The 24,208-nt window shown below is 35.5% G+C and overlaps 1 protein-coding gene across 10 annotated transcripts in view; it reads right to left on the reverse strand.

Annotated features, from left to right (window-relative positions):
* Nucleotides 1-24,208, reverse strand: part of RBFOX1 (RNA binding fox-1 homolog 1) — a gene marked incomplete at both ends in the record, with an annotated part of 1,359,850 nt that overhangs the window by 198,789 nt on the left and 1,136,853 nt on the right. The window lies entirely within an intron of this gene.

Raw genomic sequence — 24,208 nt, forward strand, 5'->3', positions numbered from 1 at the left:
TCACAGACTTTTCTTGCTGTTTAATGGAAATCTAACTGTGTTATCTGAATGCTGTGGACAATAGAAATCAAGGCGGAGGAGTCACAGAACATGTAGCATATGTCCGTTCCAACTTCAATACATTACTAAACAATACATCCCTTTAACAGAAAAGACCTTTTCATTTATTGTCAAAGCTGATCCCAGAAAAAGTAGTTATGACCAAATATAAATAAGGCGTCTGATAATATATATTATTTCTGCTATGACTATGTAACAGAAAACTCTAAACATTACCACCTTCCTACCTCTGTGCAGAAAGAATCAACATTAACATCCTGATATGATGAGAAAAAAAAATAGGAGATTAAAGCACTAAAAGCTGGTATGATTTTTTTACATACAGAAAAGATGCTCTGGCAGTCAAAACAGAAGGAAAAGGTAACTCTTAAGTTTCTACGTTGGATATATATGCTTAAAAAAATATGCACATCACTTTCAATACTGTGACTGGTCAAACTAAGCTGCTATAGAATATAACGTATTTTGCAAATAACAGGATACTAGGCAGAATAGAGTTCCATAAGGTCTTTACAGCATGACCTCTAATGTATCTATGAAATAACTAGCACACAATTTTGCATACTTCTGTGATGACAATGTCTCCAAGCTCCTTACAGTTCTCTGAAAAGGCTAAATTTGTTGACACAATCCTGTTAGGTGTCACCAAAAAAAGCTTGTATGTTCCCATTTGCTAAATGGAGTGCATAAATTACTTGGGCAACAATTTTAATTGCATTATTATTATTATGGACACTTGGTCTGCAATAGTTTATTTTCTTTTTCTTTCTCTTTTTGTAAAAATTAAACCTGTACTATTAATAATTGTTTGATTAGACTTAAGATTTCAATTACATTAGTAATAAATTCTTGGCTTTAAATGCAAGTTGCTTATCCTTTTGGTCCATAGCTAGATTTTTAGTGTAAAACTGGTGAAGAATCTCGAAAGAAAGCAAAACTATGTGATATCCCTCAAAAAAACTTTCTAGCTTCCTACGCTGTTTAATTTACAGACGTCCTGAGAGGAACATGGGCTCTGTGCCCTTGCTGGTTTTATCTTGAGTTTTGCAATGTTAGAAATAAGCCTGATGAAAACAGTGTAGCGAAGCAGCCAGGAGCAGGAGGCTGTCATTATTATAGTTCTGAAGTGGATACTGGTTTTATATTTTTTGGAACAATAAGACAGCTGGTGGTGCAAATATTTTTTATACAAGCTACGGTATATACTGTCAGAGTAATGGAATAAGTTATATTGAGCTTCAGATACACTCACTACTGAGGCACACAATCTCCTGTGGGTGTTTCCCACAATCCCCTAAGATTACCTCTCTTCTAGACTGAGTGTCAGCCAGCTGGTGTATCAGGAATACTTTAGATGGATTTTTTTTACTTTAGATGGATTTTTTTTTTTTTTTTTTAGATAAGAGTCTCTTCCTAATGCACTGCATAGATCCAATACAACTATTTTTTTTTCTGAACTGCACATCCTCACTGCAATGTCCATTTCTAGCACATATAAAACATATTACATTATTTGCCATGTAGGTCTAGTGTAAAAACATTCCAGAACAGAAAATTAAAAACACGACTACTTATTTCCTTGAAATATCATTCACTGGGCACATGTTACACCAGTTCTCCAAAGACTGTGTTGGCTCTGTTTGCAAACTAAATTTATTTTAGATCAACACATTTCTCATGTGACTGTTAACCTGGCTATTCAAGGGACTTCTATTCAGCCCATCACAGAAGCAAAAACTCTTTCTATCAGTCTTACAGTTGAATGTCCAAATTATACCCCCAAAGTCCTGCTATCTTTAGGTAGCCTTCAAAGGATGAGGCTGAAGAATAATCTTTGCCCATAACTTTCACACTGCCAAATCTCTAAAATTTCCCACAACCTAAAGGGTAACCATAAAAGTTCCTCAGGAAAGCAAGAAAACTGATGCAAGAGGGGGCAAACCAATAATGCTTACCTTTTACTATTCTATATAAAGAAGCATATATAATATTAGAATCACTGAAACCATGTAACTTTTTCAAGGTATGAAAGAAAAGACAGCAAGTGTTTTCAGATGTGATTATCTCCCACTTTGATATCCCAGTGCAATCTGGTGTCTTCTATCGTTGCAAAGAAACAGACTCATCGCTGTCAGGAAATTGAGATCTTGATGCCTCTGTGAACAAAATTATTAGCATAGCCATGCTGACTGGACAAACTTTTGTTTTCTTAGACCGGTTCTTCATAAGGCAATCCCTCCTTAACAATACATTGTGTTTGGCACTTTTTAACTTAGAAGGAAAATTCTAAGCAGTAAATACATGTTTCCCTCTCTCTCTTCAACACTGAAGAGCAAACACATTATGTGTCCACCTGTCAGGGAAGAGGTAAAAATGGATTGTCAGACAGGAAAAGTTTCCTGTTACTGAACTGTGGGTCTTATTGGAAATTCAAGTCATAAAAGCATTTAGATGTTTTTACAGAAAGAGCTTCACAAGGAGCAGAGGGGCTGAAGTTGATAAACAGCTACACTTTTTAAAAGAATAAACTTCCACATATCATACAGGTATTACATATTATAGTTTACATCAACATCTGTCTGCAGAGGATTAAGATAAAATCTTTCCAAAAGGCACATTACCTCTCATCTACTTATTACTTGGTCTTTGCCCCTGAAACATCTGACACTAATCAGTTTTGAAGAAGAATGCTTGACCAAAGAACAAAAGATATGCTCTAAAATACTAGCAATGGGGTTGCTACAATTTTACATTAAAGAACTAATTCCCAACAAAGAATGTCATAAATTTTCTAGAGTTTTTAAACTATACCATAACATTCAAATAATAAATATATTGTTGACACTCTCTAGAAGCTTCTTATAAAACTGAATAAAGTTTTAGAGTAAATCAGTCACCAAAATAACTTCTGCCTTAGATGGTCAATGTTGCTTGCTTATATAGGTTTTTGGTTTTATTTTTACATAAACCCACTTCCATAAGCAAATCATAGATAATTTCAGGAACAAGAAAGAAAGACCTAAATAATGTACGCAATTCTGCATCGCAACTTATTTAAATGAAAAAAAGGTAAACTTTTAATGCTACTGAAAAAAACAAACAAACCCCAAACTCAGACATTTTAACAAAGCTAGAATCCATTCTCCTATAAATAACTCCTATGCTAACAGCTGGATTAGAAAGCTTCAACGTTAAGACTCCGTTTCCATCGCATTGGCCATTCTACAAACATCACCTTTGCCATTTAAGTAACAAATTACTTACAATGTCCCATACAGGACATTTGAGGCTCCAAATGCAGTTCTGAGCTGTCCTGATTTGGATATATACTAGCACAGGATGCATTTTTAAATATTTTGTATGGTCACAGGGAACATAAAAACACTCCTGAAACTACCCAATTACTTATACTTGTCATCTTTCCTTTCTCTAATAATGCCGTAGTTCAGTGATAAGCTTGCAGAAGAAGGGACTGTTTCCAAAAGGTGGTGCCAGTCTTGCAGCTTCTAATGCCCACACTGACCTCCGCAGTGCCCTCTCACATGTACTGACCCAAATCTGCGTATGTATATAGGTGAACAAGACTGGGAATTTGACTTAGGTTAAATTAACCCAGAGCAAATTGGTTAGCTTTACCGAGATGAGTTTCATGATTTGGTTCAATGGACAGCCACACAAACACTTACACAGGTACAAGGAAGGGCAGGACTTCCTTATTCATTTGCAGTGTTATCTTATTTCCCCTGGGAGGTGGGTGAGGTATGGAGCCATATTTTTCCACTCTCCAACAGAAGCAGCCTGCTACCCAAGAGAGTATTGGGAGGTGCAAAAGAAGACGACTCAGTCAGCCTTTTGCTGATTGTCCTCGGTAGACTATAGACAGAAAAGGTGCTAGAAATGCTTTGGTTTGCTCTAATTTGTAATATATGCTCAAAAAAGTGGTAATTCTCTAGAAGTTGATTATAAAAATACCACGATATCAGTCAAAATATCAGTCTTAGTTACTCAGAGTTACATCCTTTACGGAGTCATTGAAGCCTGCCCTCCCTCCCCACCCTTAAAATTGTGGTAACATGAACATTACAGACCTGACTTTGCTAAAGTACCATCTGGGCCTCAGTAACAGAACTGCTCATTGCACTGCGATTTTTAAAAGCCTTTTGTCAGAAATGAGACTCTAAAAATACTTGACAACCAATTCCAATCAGGTACACTAAAGGCTGACCATTAAAGGAAAAAGAAGCACAAATAACACTAACGGTCACTGGTTGATGTTCCATGTCTGTATTACTCATGATACTTCAGTGCAACACAATTCAATGTTACTCTTGGAGACCAAACTGAATTTTCTCCTGTGGAAATTACCAAAGCAGGCTTTTTTCCCCCCTTACCAATTTTCACATTTTTATCTTAAAATCACAGACTAGGCAAACAGGACATCCCAATGGTATTTAAACAGTCACTGTGAAGCAAGGAACTGTATTTTGAAGGAACCAGAACATCAATGTGCTAACAGATGATTCACTGAAAGACATGTAAAAGGAACTGCATGCCAATACCATACATCTCAGGAACCTGGAGTGTCGCAACCATAAATAGAGCTGTGCTTCATTTATGATTCACTGTGGTTCTGGACACATCGTAGGGGAGGTGCATTCTGAAAAACACTGCAGTCCTTGTGCCTTTCTACTTGATGCACCTGGGTTTTCCTTCCAGATACAGTGGGAGAAGAGACTGTGTACACACAGTTTTTATCCTGACATAGACTCACAATGTGTCCTGAGTGTTTACTTGCCATTGGAAATCACTTCTAGCCACAACCTAAATGTGGGGTACCACAGCACACCCCAGGAGAAATGCTGTATTACACTAGACTAGGTAGGACACGAAAGACTTTGAGGACAAAAGAATAAAATCCTGCGATATCCAATGTTACAATTAGTCCCTGGGTAAACTACAGCAAGCTGTTAATATTGTGAAATCTGAATCCATTCAGATTTCATCCATCTCACCTCACACTATTTTTTTCACCTTAACTAACGTCACTAATAGTCCTCTTCCTTCAGGGCAGTGATTTTGTATGCTTCCATATATCTACACGGACTTTGTACATTTCTGTGCTGCAATCAACAGTTAAAAACTGTTCTATGTTTCTGCTACAACCCTCTATTACCTCAAGCCCTCTGAAAAAAAAAAAAGATGGACAGAAAAGAAGTTTAACTAACAAAGTTACAAAGTCAGTCTACTAATATGATATAGAAACCTACCTTTTAGATAAATCCATTATCTTTATTAAGTTTAAAAAATACAAAAATCATGTTTTGTCCTATCACAATTAATAGCTCACATGACTAAAAATAGTTTTTGCCTACATAACTGTGGAAATTTAGAATTCCAGCTATTTCAGCAGCACTTCAGAAAAATCAAAGAGCCTCCTTTCTTTATGAAAATGGCACAGAAGAATAGGAACCAGAACCTGTTATTCAGTGTCCCTTAAAAAAAAATGAATTGGCAGTATTTCACCTTACAACTAAGGCACACTTATTACTTAAATAAACAAAAGAGACTTTAAACTCCTGGATATTAAGCAGTCCTACATCTCTGGAAGACAGATGCCCTGTCAGGCAGTAGTTCACAGCAATGTGTCTTGTGAAGAGACTACACACATTTTCTATGGTTCTGCATCTAGTACCTTCAAAAAGCATGGAATAGTTCTGAAAGGCTTTTTTGCTTATGGCTTTATAATACCAGAAGCTCAGCAGCTTCTATATAATAGAATTTATGTCGTTTTTAATGTTTAGTATTTGCCACAAAGAAAAAACACAAATGAATACACAACAGAGAACAGTTTATTCATCTATCTTCCATTTCCAAGAAAAGAAGACAAATGATAGATGTTATTACTTGGCTTCCTTATGCAAATTTATGGGATACATTTTTGCAGCCATACTAAAAATAAGAAACACAATGTATAATGGAAGATAAAAATGTAAGGAATAAGGATAACAGAGCTCCTGATCAAAACAGTTCCTGCAAAATGGGTTCCATAACAGAATTCAGTTACATCTTGGATTCCCTAATGATCCAAGCACATGCTTCCAAGGATTTAACACAAGAGAAGAAGTTTTGGACTGGCGCACCTTATAACCGGGATGTTTTCTCTATGTAGTTGACAGCTCCAGACAGGACAACAGCAGTATGTGAAATGAAAAATGAAGAACAGTGATTTTCAAGTGACCTGATTTAGACTATTGTTACTGCCCTATCCGCTTTTGCCAGTCAAATGAAAAGAGGCATAAACACTGGCACTAGGATTTTTCCATACTTTGTACTTCTCTTAAAAAAAAAGCCTGAGCTTGAAAATAGCATTCTGACACAGGTCAAAATAATGTTTATCGTTTTTAGAGAATATGTGTGCTTGAAGATGTATCGACAAAATACATGATAGACCTGTGACAAATTCAGAAACTATGACATGTTTTACAATTTCAGGATAGACAAGTGCATTTATTTAGCTATATGTGTGTGTAGTGCATATAAACTAATCTCTCAACAATCTAAAAGCAGAAAACTTTGTCCAGTTTTGTTGGTTCTTGTCCTGTAGGATCAAATTAAATAGGGAATTATGATTACAGGTGACATTTTTGAGGTTTCTGTGTCTCTCAATGGGGTGAGCTGGCTGAGTCTGAGCCAACATCTAACTATATTTTAGCACTCTACTTCAAATTGTCAATGCATGTTAAAATATAACTTGCTCATATTTTATACTCTAAAGCACATAAATTAAAATATATTCACTAATGTGTTCCTGAAATATACCTTTACCATCAGCAAAATGAACCTCAAGAATAGAAAGGAGATAATAGAAAGAAGTTTAAATGATAAACAGATTGTTAGGTAAACCATGAAATAGCTAGAGATGCCACCTCTTTCGTTCCTTGCATCTCAACCAACCTACCAGTTAGAGAGATGTTCTTCTTAACTGTCACCTTTGTATTTTTGCACTTGAACTAGCTATTTTAACTTGGACGGTAACCTTAGTCACGGTCCCTGTAATATAAACATACACTTAACATGTAACCCAGTGGTAGACCAAGAAACTGTGTTTAAAATATTACTTATATGCACTGTATTTGATGCATGCTGTGAATCTTAAAAAAGGACATTTATTCACCAACTTCAGAAAACAAACCCAAGTCAGCTTGCTGTTGGACACTTCTCAGATTGTATGTCACTACAGAGGTCTTTTAAATCCATTACTATAGTTTCTTTAAAACAGACTAATTAACATAATTAAGAACTCTGCCAATAAACTAGTAAAGTATAAAGCAATGTTAAGTTTTTAAAATAAAACTTATGAAAGGCAGAGAATGTAGGCTTCAGGGTGCAGATTCTGTATCGTACCAATAAAATAATAAATGCCAACTAATCCTTGATATGTTTTAGAGGTGGGTCAAACGAAAAAGTAGTAAATATTTAGAAATTTTCACTCAAGTCCTTCATATTATTCTTCATTGTAACTAATACTTGGGAAAGTTAACTCTTCATTATCACCCTTTCATTGGTGCTGTTCTCACTTGTAAATGTATTCCATTATCACTTCAAAAGTATTACATCAGTTACCTGTCACCAGGATTGCAATTAAAGTAATGTTTAGAGAAAATGGAGTCTACTTGCCTATTGATGTAGGGAGAAAATTCTCTGTAATTTCGATCGGGGTTACATGAATGTGCTGCTAAAAGATGAGACCTGTTAGTTTTATTATTTTGCTTTCATCTTTGGGTATTCTGCTTTACGCTTTTTGTTCTCTAATTTTAAAAATGCTCATTGTGATGTTTTAACAGGAATACCAAACAACATTAAAATAGCGCTAGAAGCTGAACACTGTTATTAGACAAAAGTGGCTCTAATGCATTAGGAGGTGTTGAGTTAATAGGAAAACAGCTTTGATTCACTAGCCTCTGTCTAACATGCCACTACAACAGAAGTAAAACGGCAGTGGGCAACTCCCCTCTAATCACCTCCTGTTAGCTGCAACTATAGGCAAATTGCTAGTGAGGATTAAGTGGGGAGACTATCACAGGATCAGTGTCAAGCAGAAAAAAGACTCAATTTGTGAGCAATCATGACTCCCTAATGACTTCTCTAAGAGCTTTAGGAATTACTAACAGTAGTCTTTAGAAGTGTGGACACATCATAAGTACTGACCTACAGAGATAAGGAATCTCTTTTTACGACAAAATATATGATTATGACAGATAGATAGAACAGTTAAGCATATAGATAATAAAGCAAATGAAGGCTGAAAAAATAATTTGCGTTCACCAATCTTGTACAATCTTCACGTTACTGAGATTATGATATATGTGTGTCAACATTGTGAATGCAAACTGAGATAAACTAAGACTTGCATGGTTCGGAGGCAGTATTACAAAGAAATCTCTCAGTTACAATGTGAAGAAAATATCCGTACTATTGCAATACTGTTCCACATGTGAAGAGCTGAAGAAATTCCACCCATTACGTATTTTCAAGTAGTTGTTACAGAATTATCCCCTGTCAATTATTTTATTCCCAGCTACTTTCACTTTTAGTAAAAAATACAAACAGAATGAAAAATGCAAACACCTACTATTTAATTTGGAGACAATCTTATTGACTTTAATTTTTTATGTATCATAACCCTGCATTAGATCACAAAATTCAATGAAGACTACAAGCACTAGCTTTGTAACACCTGACAGATCTACAATTACTGGGGTCTAAAAATCAACATGCCCAATAAATGATACCATTTTAGAGATCACAAAGTTTTATTCTGCCTTTGTAGTCTGAGTTGCAAGACGGTTGGCTCAACTGCTCGATCAGAAATTACATTTCTGGCTATTGTTTTCCATGACCTAATTTCTTAGTACCAAAAAGAACAAAATTAATGAATACTTAGCCATACTGAAAAAAAAATTACTATGTTTCAGCATAAGACATTTTTCAAAGCTACTGTTACACTAGCTAATTGTCAAAATAAGGCATTACTTGATACAGGCTATTGCTCACTGAGAGTAGATGCAAACATATAGCATATGCCAATGTCAGAATGAGCCTGGACCTACAAATACATGTATTGTTTTTATGTTTAAATACGTTTCAGCATTATAGAGCAGTTATAATATAAAATCAAAAGTAAAACACATCTTTAAAAATAAAATGTATTATCATCAATACTCTTCTAAGAATAACAAGCTGCAATAGTTTCAGTGTTTTTGTTGCACTGTATGTGATAGTGTTCATACATATCAAAAGTTGGTATCACTAACATTAATATAGGGAAAAGGAATAAAAACCAATTAGGGCTCAGTAATCAATCAATGACAATTTCTTCTACTAATGTACTGATAATCTCACAGGCAATAAAAATAAATAAAAAAATAAGCCAAACAAAAAAGCACTGCCCCCAGTTTTCTATGCATCTCAAACTTGAACTGGAAACAGCATCTTTATAATGACATTATAAACTACCTTCCAGGAACGAAACAGGTCCTTCCACAGTAAGGTAAGAATTCCTAATAAAGAGTAACTGAAAATTAAGAATGACAACGTGTGTGCCACGTAGAAAGACCCCATTATATGGAATATTATTAAAACAATACCAAGATACACTGAATACTGAGACTATGTTATACCAGCTTGTTCACAGTACACATTTTTAAAGACTGACAAGAAAGAGAGTACCTTAACTTTATAAGATATTTCCTTTCAGCTAAATGCTTGCAGACAGATATATGACATATATATATCTTTGATATATACATATATTGAAGACACATATATATATGTATATATATATATGGGATTTGGACTCAATGATCCTTATGGGTCCCTTCCAACTTGAGATATTCTATGATTCTATAATATAATGTGCAGAATGCCTGTACATATACTGTCTATGTTGGTATTAGGTAGGAAATCTTATGTCTTTCTTGTATCAATGCTTTTAAATCACAAGACAAAATATGAATACACAGATTCAGGGTAAACATTAAAATTAAAACCAGTTGCAATGCATATGTTATACAAATCCAAAATAGGTATATTATACTCCTTGCTTCCTTATCACTCAAGAAGTATTGCATAGGTTTAAAAAAAAAAAAAAAGTACACCACCCCATCCTACCTTCAGTAAAAACACATGAACAGTGCTTTCTTGATGCATTATCTCATCTGCTCCTTTCAAAAACAAGGCTATCAATTGTATGTACATGTACATAAATCTATATATATTTATAAAAATTACTTGGTATTAGTTTACCAACATTTTACTTTTTTTAATTTTAATTACGAAGTTTATATATTCTGTAATGTGCTTCAAGACAGAAAATTCTTGGTATTTCACTGTATTATATCGTGAATTAACAAAAGCAAATTTCTTAATCCTGCTATATTAATTTGAAATAATAAAATACATTGCACAGTATTCTAACATATTAACTTCAAAAACTAATCAAACCTAGAGATCCGAAATCAAAATGGAACTCCTCCATCACATATTTCCTTTATATAGACTGGACACATGACCTGGTCAGCGAATCAAAAGAGAGAACCCCACCGTATCACATGCACGTGTAAACATTATCAGCACCCACTGTATCACATTTGTGCTAAATTGTCCTCAGCTGGCATGAGACTCCCCCACCAAAAATATCACTGATCTGTAAATGATATTTTATCATGATTATTTCATGCAAATCACAAAGCTTAACAATGATATATTTGTGATTGCAAAACGAAAACTATTTTCATTGCAATGCATCTTGTAAAAGCCTTGTTAAAAAAAGGAAAAAGAACCACGAGCATCACCAACAAAAAAACCGCAGCTTGTCCAATTACCTACCATTAACTCCCATTTTCTATCAATTTGCACCCTCTCTGTGCAATCAAGGTTTCTAAAGGGCCAATTTTAATTAGTTTGAATAACGAGAAGCAATGTTTATCTGTCCATGCAGTGCAGTACCCTGTAGAACTAACAGGCAGACAGTGCAACGCATTGCCTGCCTTCTAGGTCAGCATTAACTCTAGTTTTAGCAGTTGTAGCTAAAGGCAACTGTACTGTAATCAAGCATCACAGGGATGGTTTTGCTTTCTTTCCCCCTTTTTTTTTTTTTTTTTATTGTTGTTGTTGTCGCTGCTTCCTTGCAGAATCCCCTATTTTAATATACAAACTCACCCCACTGTGAAGTAAGCCCTTGCAGGGTTGGATAGCCACGAGAATGTTAGTGGCTAGTGGTTAGCTCCATGGGAAAAAAAGAAAAAAAAAAAAAAAAAGAAAAAAGAAAAAAAAAAAGAAGAGAGAAGGGGGAAAAAAAGAAAAAGAAAAGCTTTTTTTAAAAAAGGCAAAGCGTCAGGGGTATGCGTAAGAGAAGGGAAAAAAGATGGAAAATTAATAATCCAACAGGCAGGTTCCCTCAGTGTTATTAATCAAGCTGCTTCTCACAAGCTAGAGAGGAGCTGAGATTTGCACATGGGAGGGGAGGGGAATGTACACTATTGGCCAACTAGCTCATTCCTATACATCTCAGCCAATCCTCCTTTTTTTTTTCATTTTTTCTCTTCTCCCCCTCCCGCCCCCCCCCTCCCCCTTGCCTTAAGGTACAAATATATCTGAGAAGCAGTTACAAAACCCTGGAAGATGAAAAATCATGCTCCCAGGCTAGGCAATGCTTGGTCCAGTTAATGCACTATAAACTTTATTTGAGCTGACTTCTCATTTGATCCCCTTGTGACAGGGTCAGTGAACGGCAAGCAATTCCATCCCAAATCATGCCATAATCGAATTGCTGCCTATTTCCCGAACCTATAATGAAAAAGGCAACCGAAATAATGCAGGTAATGTTGGCAGCCTCCCCTTGCTGTCGTACATTATTACTGCCGATTGCTTGCCTCCATTTCCCCTGTACTCTAACAATGAATATATTTCACAGCTCACTTGCTTTACTGTGTGGGTGGTATGGCATAGACACCTACATGATATGAAAGAAAATCTAAAACAATAGGGTTTTGTCTCTGTGCACAGCACCTAACAGGCTGCTGGTAGGAAAGGCAATTTTGTCAAACTGCTACAGGAAAAAACAGAAGACTAGTGAGGCTTAAACAAGACTTTGGGTAAAAACACCACCAACTTCTTTTTATCTATTTAACCCCAGCTTCATCTGATGATCTACAGAACAAGGCGAGCATTTATTGACAGTCCTCAATAAATTACATTATACAGCTGTTTCTAAAGGATTATTTTAAAGTTAGGGTTTCCTAAACAAAACACTTCAGAGACAGGAGGTATTTCTTTGCCAATACACACATTCTGAAGGACGCACATATTAACAGCCTGAAACATATCCTGAGAATTAGCTCCATTAGAAACAGGAGAATCTTTACTAATTCACTGAATTATTACAACTACTGAAGCAAAATCTGCAACTCCTGCTCTCACTTATCCCCTCCCTGTAACGACAATGGGGCAGGAACCAGAGAAAACACTGTAGGATTTAGGTTATAGCCAGTCTGTTTAGCATCCCTGTCCACTAGCAACCTAGAGCATGACTGCTTTTTAAAAACACAAAATAGGACTGTATAATGCAGGCAATAATCATGAGGTAATTACATTTTCAAATGACATAAATTAACCACAACTGTGAGGAATATTCCCTTTGATCCACTGCTGGATGGCATAAATATGACTGTTTATACAACCCTTTACTTTGAATCGCACTTTAGAAGAGTTTGAAGCATGACGCACAGCAAGCAAAGACTTATGTAATGAACAAAAAATATATTTAATAAGGACAAGGCAATATTCCACTGCATTTGTCTCAAAAATGTGTACACTGAAAACTGGTGTGCACAACAGACCACAGCAGCATCCTATGCCAAGACCCAGCGCTGACAGCCTTGAACTCTGTTAAAGCCTGGCTTCAGACCTAAACTTCTAAGCAGTCCATCGCCCCATACCAGGGCAAACGATAATCCCAACCCAAATGTGAAATTCAGCCCATCTTTTGTTCTGACCTACAAAGACATTTCAGGGCAAATACACTAACTCATTTTATCACAGATCAGCATCAAACATTTGGATCAAATTATTTATCACCTCATGTACTGACATAAAGAGGAAAGAAATAATTTAAAAATATCACAGCTGGAACACAATGAGAATTCTGACATAATATTCGAAATTACAGACAATACATTTCTATTACGTTAGCACCTTTGATAATATTTACAAGGCTAACCACTATGGTGTACAACCGTAGATTTAAATGAGCAAAGCTTTACCGCATGGAAGTGACTTTCAAAACACATATTTTAAGTTTATCTGGATTATAATTGTTAATGAAAGATGTTTTCATTAATTGGCCAGTACCCTCATTTCATTATCTCAGACAAGAGAAACAGGGACTGTAAGTAGGCATTGTAATTTTCAAGTAATGCAATCCCTCATCTGACTAGAATACAATATGAATATTTCACTATTTGAATGACTCTAATTTTTCACTTCCTGCTCAGACAGAACTGATTCAAGACAGCATTCCATTTTTAAAAAAAAAAAATGCATGGGTTCAAAAGTGCATGCCAACATATGGACATAGAGTAATTTTTTAAAAACTCAGCACTGGAGGCTATGAAGAGCAGATCTTATACAGAAAAAAAGATCAATATAAAGAAAAAATTGTTCTAGATGTAATTGAAGTCATACATTTTTACACGACTTCTGCTATACACCCAATTACTGCTATTTATCAAACAGCAGACAACATTGAACCTGGCAGCATAAAAAACAAATTTTACTAAGTCAGGGGAAAAAAAAAAAAAAGAAAAAAATCATCAGAAAGGGAAGAAAAAAAGATACAAATAATAAATAATTCAATATTCCTGAGGAAAGCTCTTGCAGAAAAGGCCTGACTGATTCAAACATCAGACGTGAGGCTGACAAGAGATATATCGATTTAGACAATTCTATCATTATTATTCCAGCCTGAGTCCTTCAGAAAAGCTGTTCTTTTTGCCCCTGTTTTTATTGCTGTAACTACCAACCTTTTCTCTTATACCTTCCTCTCTTTGAACTTGTATTCATTATGGCTTTAATCTCAGTCTAGCTATAAAACCATAAATAGAAATCCTAGTCTTATTTATTTGAAATGTAAGTTCAGTTTTTTTAAGATACAATGCTGGAAAATATTTGCTTTATATACATGTGACTTTCATGCTTCCTTAAAATAGGTCAAGTGCTTCTTGAAGTTTCTAATTATAAGAACAGGCCTTCGACTTCAGGATTAAATACATGCAAGAAGACAGCACTGTTTACCTCCAATTTAACTTTGCTAAATGCAAACCTTTACCAAACTTACCACTGACTACTTCTAAGTTTACTGTATATTTGTAGGTAAACTATAGCAAATTAACCTAATTTTTTAGTTTGTTTTCCCTAACTAAATAGGACTATACCACTGTAGATGTTCTCAAAAAAAAAAAAAAAAAAAAAAAAAAAAAAAAGATCCTTGTAGGTCAATGCAAATCAGTAAAATGAAGCTGTATAATTACTGGAAGAAAGCATTCCTCCATTAGGCATCTGCAAGCAGAACTATTTCTTCACTGTTCGATGTGTTAATTACAACCAGATAGGATATGCCACAGAAAATTAACAGTCTTGCAAAGACATCAGAGGTAAACACACAAAACAGGAGCTGCTTAAGGGTCAGGAGAGCAAGTCAATTTTGAAGAAAGATAAAAGAACTGTCATGTATATGATTGCTTATGAAAGAGAAGAGGGCAATCCTGCCTTGTTATCATCAGTTAATTAGGCACTACAGTCAGGCATGCATACACTGCAACATTTGCCATGGTAATCAAATGTATTATTCAAATGTGAAACAAAACAAAAGCAACTGCAACTCTGACAGGAAAGAATACAATCTGCCCACACAAAGGTGCTGAATTAACTTTATGTAAGAGTTAAAAGGAGGCTCAGGAATACGTTATCTTAACTTTCTCAAACAGCACTGCCTTTTAATTCAGACTACTATTCCAATTCTAAAGAAAATACTCTTTTCCAAATTTGATTCACATGTAAGGTGATGACCTTTGCAAGCAAAGACAAGGGTAATGAAAAGCAATTGATAGTGCAGTAGGATCCTGTTATGTCTTTAATATATATATGACAGTGAGACTAACAAATGCACTCTTGACAAAGCATGCTATCTCATGAGTCAAGAAAAAAAAAAGGAAAAGAAAGCAATATACAACATTTTCCCTGTCCTGAGACATAACTGCATGCAAAAGTAAAACCAGTAACTGCTCTGCAAATGATGTGATGACTACCCTTTCCATCTCACTGAGGCTTATACTGCATTACTACACAACCAGTTTTTTTTCAGTTTATACAAAATGGATGCTTTTGGTCTAATTTTTATTCAACTGGACAGAAGACATACAATACTAAGTTCGGTAACAAAATTAGGATATTAGCCAGGGAATGACAGTGAGATAATGGTTTCCTATTTCTTAATATTAAACTTTTAGACAACATAGTTTTCAGTTCATCTGTTTCCTTTACACAAGTAAAGATCGGCAAGAAAAATCCCACTGGACTTCTTTCAATTTAGCCAAGCTGTATGTCCCTAAAGTGGTGACTCTTTATATAAAATGCATGCTGCCTGCTATGACTAAGGAAAGGGAGAGCAGGGCATGCCTCCTCATTCAGGCTTGTAGAAAGCCTGGGAGAGTTGGGAGAGATGAATGCCAATTAGTTGATATTATTCCTTGTCCCAACCAGTAAGATGGTGAAGGACCTGGAGAACAGCAAATGCAGTCGGACATAAGCACCCTAACATCCCTTCTCCCTATGCATAGGAGGCTCTGAATTACCATTGCCTGTTTTTTTCCAAGGCTCCCAGTTCTTCCGAAACAAACGTGACAAAGGAATATCTGGAATTGTGATAATTTCCCAGTACTTCATAATCCCCTGGCTCCTCCCGTTCTTGCAGCATGGAAGCAAACCATCAAGGACAGGGACTCCTCAAACAAGCACGATCACCACTGGATCTGATCTGTCAAGTCACAGTCTGATAAACCTGAACTACAAAGCAGACAGTAGGCTCTCTTGTGTTGGATGGAGCAGTCCCTGTAGCTCAAGACCTACTTCTGCAAGACTAGAATATAATTTATACTTTCTCATGATCATGTTGCAGAATCTCCTCTGCAGTTCTTCAGATGTTTTTCAACTTCATATTCTTGCATGATAACTATGGCTTTCTCACATTTTGCCAAAAAACATTGAAAATGCAATAAAGAAAAACATCTTTGCTGAGCGTGCAGGTACTGACCAACTTCAATGGTTAAATTATCCTACAAATATCAGTAAAAAGCAGTAATAAAAATACAAAATTATGTAGCAGAGTATTATCTATTATGCTATTATTTTGAAGACAGCTGCCATCAAAAGATATATATCCAGAGTGAAAATCAATGCAAACAAAATATATCTAACAAATCTGTATTATTTTTTTAATGTCTCTCTTTTCCAATCACTCTTTTTCCTGCAAAATATTCTCCATGTTTGACCATCTCAATCAAATACTATAGGAGAAAATAACATGATACAGAAGTCTCTTTTCTGATCAAATTAGTCTAACATGGATCAATATGAAACCTTAGTGCATCTGCAATCTCAGAGTCTTCAGTGTCCAGGCACACAGTAATCTGTGAGAAAGAAGTAATATCTGTTTCTTTGGCACGGAGATTTTCTTTTAGTCAGTCTGTCACTTCCCATTTCAGTTAACAAAATGTTGAATGCAGCTCATCCTTGGACAAATATTACAGCTCTATAGAGTACGAACTGGGAGGAATTGTTTCAGAGTGAAGATTCAATACGAAAACAGATCTGCAAGAAAGTCCACAAACTTCAGAAGACAGAGATACATAAATATATATACATATATACACATCTTATTTTTCCATAATCCTTTCAGAAATGCCTAAAATTTATTTTGGAAGAAAAAAGTCTAATAATAAAAAACACGTAAATGTAACAAAGCAAACAAACAAACAAATTAACTTGAGGCAATTCAACTTTCTGGCCTTGCAAACAGGCCTTGTTTTTCCTTCTAATCAATGCAAATGTTTACAGTGATCGCAGACAGAAGACCTGACTACTAAACTCGTTAAACATTCATCTTGCTCGTACACACAGGTATGTTTTTGTAATCTAGGGATGTGAGTGCCTTGTGGTCAATACACAAAACATCTGGATTGATGAGGTTGTGGGTACATACCAAAAAGTTAGTATTCTGCAAAATTAAGTCCATTTATTCCTTTTTACATTTTACTGTGTTTACAACTGTCGGACTTATTTAGCTGGAATTTAAAGTGAGAATGAAGAAATTAATAACCATCTGAGACTCACAGTTTGCTGTGTTTTTTTACCCAGTTTACATCTGCACTGCCTACTGTTTCAGAGACTCTCACTGAAACCTCTGGGACCTTTGTCAAGGATTAATAACAATACTCATCCTAGGAAAGCTCATACAGCTATTTGATATGTAAAGAGAGGAACGGCTACATATGGAAAATCAGCAGCATTCCTGTCACACTAAAACTGTTTAAATATGTGAAATTAACCAAAAATATTTTTCCTTTCTTACTATTCTACCTGGCCAAAAAATTTTTTAAAAAGAAAATAAAAGAAAACGAAACACCCTTTCACTTTTCATCCCATAAGGCAGCTACAGCTTTTATGTCACATACTAAGACTTCTCAGACTTTGTTGTGTATCCACCTGAACTTTTTCTGATTTCTGCTGCTTACACTACACGTGAAGCACTGTGGACCTACAATTCTCATAATTTAAACAAAACCATCCATCTCTCTTTGATTACAATTTAGTTCTTTCAGAGCTTTCAGGCTTACTTTGCTTTGCAGGTTCCGAGACAGGACTGGCACGTGGCACATCCCGCTCTCCCACTGAGTTACAAAAGCTCTACCCTTCACTCAGGTGCTCCAAACAGACACAGGATTCCCCCAATGGGGGTCTGGATGCAGGACTGTGCATCGGATAACTTTTTTTTTTATTTTGAAGATAGGCATTGACCTCTGGTTTTCTGTGGTTGCTTATGCCATCAGATAAAAAAAAAAAAAAAAAAAAAAAAAAACAAAACCACACAAACAAAACAAAGCCTGTCTTTTCATGGAATACTATGTGAACTTAATTGAAAGACAAATACGAAATATGAAATTTAAATACATTACTTCTCCACAAAAGTAACTCTTACACCTATTAATTTCAATAAAGAGGTGACAAGCTTATTTTTTTTCCATAAAAGAGTTTAGTATACCATTTTTTCCTAGTTATTTAAAATATTTAACACACACACATACACAAACCCCCCCCCCCCCAGGTATTCACTACCCTAACTTTCTGATCAGAGGATTTTTAAAAACTGAACATGAAACTTTAAGAGCAGTGTACAAAAATATTTCTATCTTAAATAACTCTCGTCTTAGAAAGATTTCCATTTGAAACACTTTTTAGTGGTAATGGAACTAACTTTGTAAATCTTCTTATCCCCACACAAGACAGAAAACGTGTCTTAAGCAGCAGAACTCGTTGATAGCATATACAAACATCTACAAATAAAGCTGGGCTTCCATATCAGCATAATTTGCAAATGTCAATTAAATCTCTCCAGAATATCTTTAAAGTATAAAGCCAGAATTTTTACATTACATGATACTTTAAAGTTCAAATAGCGCATATCTTCTTTCGAATTCCCAAAGCTGTAATATTGCTTATTGATGCACAACATAAAAACTGATTATCAAGAATAAGGGTCAACATTGCACCACAGCATTATTACAAGGAACTCAATTTAATATTTCAGCTTCTTAATTTTAAGATATTGCAGTTTTATCATTTTTTTCCCACACTTTAATTTGTTTGATTATTAGGCAAATACCATATCAAAGCAGTGAGACTAAAGAGAAATTTCATGCTCTTGAACTTCAGTAAGGAATGCCCATCAGCAAGAAAGTGAATACAATGCAATTTTGAATTTCTAAGGCTCATCTCAGCCCCAAATAGAGCAGGTAGGTGGTGCTTAGAAATATACAGATGTCTGGGAAGACTAAGTGCATTATGAGAAGCTTTTATTTCACATGACTATTATTTCCTGATTATAATAGTGTCACATGATATTTTTTCTACATCAGCAGGAAATAACAACACTTTGGGATTTTAACAATCTCTCTGAATGTGTAAAATAAATTAAACATATAGTATTCTGCATTATCTTTCAATGGGATTGTGCTCCAAATGGGTATGGATATGATTATAGTATTAGCTTTTCCTCTTTTGCATTTAGAACATTTTTCCCCTGCTCACGCTGATAGAATAAAAAAAAAAAAAAAAAAGAAAAAAGTATCCTCAATCCACTAAAATAAATACTTCTGTTATATTCTGTTGCTTCAACAATGAATAAAGCAACCATGCAGGTTTATAATATCAATTCACAGGGCTCTTTCTGCTTCAGTGAACTGTTACTGAAAGGTTCAGAACAAAGCTACAGGCAGATCGGACAAAGCTGCTGTAACAGGATTTACATTATACTCAAACTGATAAGACCACATCAGAGAACTGCTCAATCTTCAGTACCTTTGATTAGAATAGCACGAGGACTGTGAGTATTTTGGCTCTGAGCACCTGATCACAGCATCTGTATTACACCTACTAGCTTAAATGTTGATCTAATCTTGCATCGGTAGGATAATTTATGTTTCCTCTTTTTCCTTTCCTCCCTCTCTGTCAAGCACATTGGGATGGCGATAAAACAGGAACCCAGGAAAGCTATAGTAATGTTGAGCCATCTATTATACACGTATAGTTATGAAAAGAAAAAAAGTACTTACATACTAACATTTTTTGAGATATGAAGTAATTAAAATATGCTATATTCAAATAATTAGTTAACACTTTTTGGTGGGAGGAGACACACAACAAGGAAGATCATATCCCAAGGGAAGGCAAACATAATGCTCAATAAATAATTAATTAAATACCGCCAGCTGAAGTCACTGTCATGGATTTCTTACAAGCAAGGAGTTTCTTTGTGCAGACTTAGCTACAGTCACATTTCTGAATATATTTCTGCTTAAAGTAACGGCTACATTTCGTTTTTTTCCTTTTTTTTTTTACTTTTCATTTCGGTTTTTTCCTTCCTTTTCCCTTAACCATATTTATCTTTGCAATCCACACTGATTATGCCAGACTACCCCAAAGAATCTGTTTCATTTTTGCTGTCGAACATTCAATAAACATTCAAATTTAAACCATTTGTGCATGACAATAAACTCAAGGCTTTAATTAAATAAAGCACAAAAGAAAACAACACAGCATTATAGAACGTAATGCTACCATTCTAGTGATTAGTGATTACCTGCAACGAGGCTAATCCCTTAAAGTTCCTTGCCCAATGCAGCAGCTAATACAGTTTTTTTGCATCACCAACACTAGCAGATGCTGATTACACCTTTTCTGACAACTGACACCGCATTGTCCACAATCCAGCCTTTTTGACTTAAACCATACTAATACTTGAGCAACAGTTCAAAAATAAGTATAGCAATTAAAATGCACATTGCTTTTTATGTCATAAGCACAATGGCTGAACTCACCAGGGAGGCAGGATAGAAACTGCTCTGCGCCAAGTCTCTGAATTGATTCCTGCTGCTACGAGTGCTGTTTGCCTGAGCATTTTGCACTGCACTGTTGTGATCAGTCACAAGTTTGGGGCTCTTATTACCTCAAGCAAACCCTGGCTTTTGGAAGCACATTTTCTTCTCAGAATGAGATAAAACCTGAAACAGAACTGACTTGTGATACACAAAAGTCCTGACTCAGCAAGACAAAAAACAAAGAAAGGAAAGAAACATCTTTACCAAAGTTAGTAGGAAGAAAGTGTCTATAGCAACTTTGCTTACTGGAATGGAAAAAAAATAAAGCAAAACCAAACCACCAAATACACTAAACTTTAATAATTTGAACATCTCACTAAAAAAATACCCCATCACCCAAAATTAAGACAGCAACATAGTGGAATATTTACAAAAGTCTATAACTACTTGTTAAAACAGTGTATTATTCACCTATAGCCTGTTGTGCTGGTTTTGGCTGGGATAGAGTTAATTTTCTAGCTAGCATGAAGCTATGTTCTGCATTTGTGCTGAAAACAGTGTTGATGATAACACAGGGATGTTTTCGCTACTGCTGAGCAGTGCTTACACAGAGTCAAGGCCTCTTCTGCTTCTCACCCCACCCCACCAGCGAGGAGGCTGGGGGGCACAAGCAGCTGGGAGGGGACACAGCCAGGACAGCTGACCCCAGCTGCCCAAAGGGCTATTCCATACCATATGATGTCGTGCTCAGCATATAATGTCGGGGGAAGAAGAAGGAAGGGGGTGATGGAGCCCTGCTTTCCTGGGGATGGCTGAACACCTGCCTGCCGATGGGAAGGAGTGAATGAATTCCTTGTTTTCCTTTGCTTGCACGTGCGGCTTTTCCTTTACCTGTTAAACTGTCTTTATCTCAACCCATAAGTTTTCTCACTTTTACTCTTCCAATTCTCTCCCCCATCCCACTGGGGGGAGTGAGCAAGTGGCTCCTGAATATCTTCATGTCATAAGAAAAAGTGCATTTTTAAGAACATGATGCCCATAAATGATGTCACTCTGTGTCAAATCGTTTGATTCCTAGTGCTTAGTTGCAAAGAAAAGAGGCATGCTCTTAAACGTGTAGGGAAGATGTTCCTTCTTCTGAAAAAGGTTTTGATGGCTGTATTCATGAAAGCGTGCACATATGTTCTAAGCAACTTCCACTTAAGCTGTAAACTTTGCTTTGGCTGTATGTTCTTTGGCAGCACCTGGTGGAATTTGGATAAAACTACAATAATAACATAAAAGAAAAGTTACTACAACTCTAGTACTTTTTGTATAAATACTTCTGATGAAGTTGCTTCTTAAACTATTCACAAAGCAGGAACTTCAAGTTAACATGAAAATAGACAATTTCTTGTATTTTACAAAACATCAGTGGGTATTTTTTTTAACATCAAATACCATATTACAATAACCACAATATCTAGCTTTAGTCTTGAGATTAGTATGCAGCTTGTTTTGCACTATTCTAGTGAAAAAAGAACAGTAAATAAAATTTTAAAAAAAGCCATCCATTTAATACAACCAAGAGGAAAGAAAAGATTTCATATTTACAATAAATTAACTGTCACTCACAGCAACAGATCAAGTAAACTGACATCTCTACACAAAAAAAAATACAATGAAATAACACACATGTTTTTAAAGGCATTTTAGAGAAAGTATCTGATCACATTTTGTACTTGGCTCTGTCAATGACTGGTAAAACCTTTTCAATTTAGTCATTAGCAGAGAGCAATCATCCAAACTAAACAGAGAACTAGTACGTAATTAGATATTATCTGCTTGTGGTGCAGAGCTTCTAAAATTATAATGTCCTATCAAAAAGTATTCACAGGGTGGAGGGAAGGGGACTTCTTCTCAAAGTAATACTATAGGAAGTATTTAGCATACTATGAGCCGGTGGCTGTCAAATTAGTCTCGTTTGAAATACTGGAATTAACAGAAGGGAGCCTAATGTACTTATCACAGTTAGCCACTTGTATTCAAATCATGCTGAAGAGTTTTGAAGCCCAGAAACATCTTTTTTTTTGTTTTCTTTTTTTCTTCCACTACCAAAGCACTAAAACCCAGCAGCATTTTACCCAAATAATAACCTTTAAAAAGCATTTGTGATTTGATTTATTTTCTCTTTATGCAGTCTAGGAATAAATTAATGAAGAAAACTACTGACACAGGTGAGATCATCTTTTACAGAAGACTTTCAACTCATTAAAATTTATGTTAAAACAAAACATGATGTTAAGAGTAATTGTACTGATGACCAATATTCACACTTTTTGTACCAATCTCTTCTATTGAAAACAATTTTGGATTGTTATGTTTACAAATGCACTGTTCCCTTCGTAATTTGGCTTCGAGATGTCAAACATGTTTGTCAAGCAGTGTTCAGAAATACAGCATGAGATTACTTTACAACCACATGTTCTGAAATACCTTGCAGACCATTGGTCATCATTTCAGCCTATCTTTGATATATTCATTTTACAAACAGGTAATACTGTATGCTGAAAGCTAACCCAAGATGTGAGATGTATGTCCATAGGTTACTAAAATATTACCACGACACAGTTTTCTGGCAAGCATAGACATAACACTATCCATTTAAAATTAGGATCTAAACTTTAAACAGCAGGACTACTTAAACTTTCTCCAGTGTTTTTCACCTGAGCACTTTACAGGCATTAAGAAACTGAACCTCACAAAACCTCTGAGAGGTCTGACGACGGGTAATGTGTATCACTTAACCCACCACTCAAATGCCACCACCTTGCAGGTGAAGCACAGACACACCAGGACATCCTACAACTGCTTTTGACAGAAAATGAAGGCAAAATCCTGCATCCTGTTAAAAAAATTCTAAGTTACACCTTTAGTGTCATGGTGTTTGACTGTGCTGTCTCATGACTGAAAGTAGATGAGACTTCAGCATCCTGTTGTTACTAAGAACTTCAGATAAACCTTTTTGCATGTTTTCTATTCTGTTGGAAAGTTGACAAAGCTATCATTAACACTAGATGCTTTAATGAATGAAGACAAGACCAGACTAATTTCAGATTTGTGAGCTGGTACTGTGTGTCTCTCCAAAATAAGCACTGCACAGGCTCACAATACATATTGAGGATACAGTCCAATCTGCACGACCACACGTTTCGACGTTTCCACTATTAGAAAGGGATACCTCTTTACATTCTGTAACTCAGAATCTTGCAAATCTGAGGTAAACAAATTTTTCAATGAACAGCTTAGGCTTTTTTTGTTCTCAGTTCAACTACCTTAAGAAAAGGTTTTTTCTAACTTTTCAGTGGCATTATAACCTCTTTTTCTTTTAATAAATAAGATTGATGCAATTTAGATCATGCATATCTTTCGTTTACTTTAGATCTGCTGTCGGGAAA

The sequence above is a fragment of the Platalea leucorodia genome (assembly GCF_965183815.1).
Source record: "Platalea leucorodia genome assembly, chromosome: 5".
Classification (NCBI taxonomy): Eukaryota; Metazoa; Chordata; class Aves; order Pelecaniformes; family Threskiornithidae; genus Platalea; species Platalea leucorodia.